Below are 1165 nucleotides of genomic sequence, written 5' to 3'. Positions count from 1 at the left end.
ATATATAGTTGATTTAAAAAAAAAATAATAAAAAAAAAAGATTTATCATTTAAATTAATCACATGGCAGCCTTATAATCTTTTTATTATATCAAGATAATAAACCAAAATCCTTGATGCTCCTCATTACGTCACAAATCAACTCATCCATAAAGACCTTAACGTCCCTCTCGTTGCAGATTTAGCCCGAAATACCCACCCAACCTAAGTTTTCAATCTCTCATCCTTAACAGTCCCTGTTGATTCTCCGAGGTATCTGAAAAGAAGATGGCCACGTGATCTTCCAATTTAAAGCAATGATTGTACTACCATTGGGTGGTTCCTCCCCAAGATTATCTTGCGTTCTAAAATATTTATCACATTTATTTATTTTTTTTATTTTATACGGTGGTAAATTTCAATTAGTTAATTTTAAAAAAAATGTATATTAGATGTGTGAGTTTAAAAATATAATAGGTGCTATAGGTGTCCAGAACAATTTTTATTTTTTAATTATTAATTTATTTATTTGTTCAGATAGCTACATTCCATATGGTCCGACCAGATAATATATATCGGTCGGTACCAAACTAACATAAAGATATGATAAACTAAAATGAAATTTGAGTTAGCTGCACCTTAGATTAATAGGGTGCTATTGAGGCAACAATATGGATTTTTAGTGCTGTTTAGAACAGAACAATATGGATTAATTTCTTGATATAAAACTAGTAATAAAATTAACAAATAAAACCAAATACAAAATACTAAAATTAAAGTGATATAAAACAAAAATAATTTAAGAACTTATGAAGTGAATAATAATGATACTAATTTACGATTAGTGAATTAATAATATTCAGGAGTGGGTAGCTCATTGGCAAGGCACTTTGCTACTAACTCGAAGAATCTATTTAAGATATTAATCGGCTTTGACAGGTAATTATCTTCTGTTTCACTGTAGCTATGAGTCAGCCCTGTGGGTTCGCGAGTGGTCCACCCAGCCTCACGAAATTGGGTAAAAATATGGCAGTCTAGCATGATTCTGAAAAAATCTCCTCCTTGCACAACTATTGGTCTAGCAACAGTACTTCCTTACAAAGTACACCACATTCATGGGTTGTACCAGAACAGATCTAATTTGTTAATAATATTCATCCTTATTTAAAAATTTTAGAATAAATTAT

The sequence above is a fragment of the Halyomorpha halys genome, unplaced genomic scaffold (genome assembly GCF_000696795.3).
Source record: "Halyomorpha halys isolate HHAL.00 unplaced genomic scaffold, Hhal_1.1 Scaffold255.1, whole genome shotgun sequence".
Classification (NCBI taxonomy): Eukaryota; Metazoa; Arthropoda; class Insecta; order Hemiptera; family Pentatomidae; genus Halyomorpha; species Halyomorpha halys.
Note: the sequence above shows the minus strand (reverse complement) of the source record.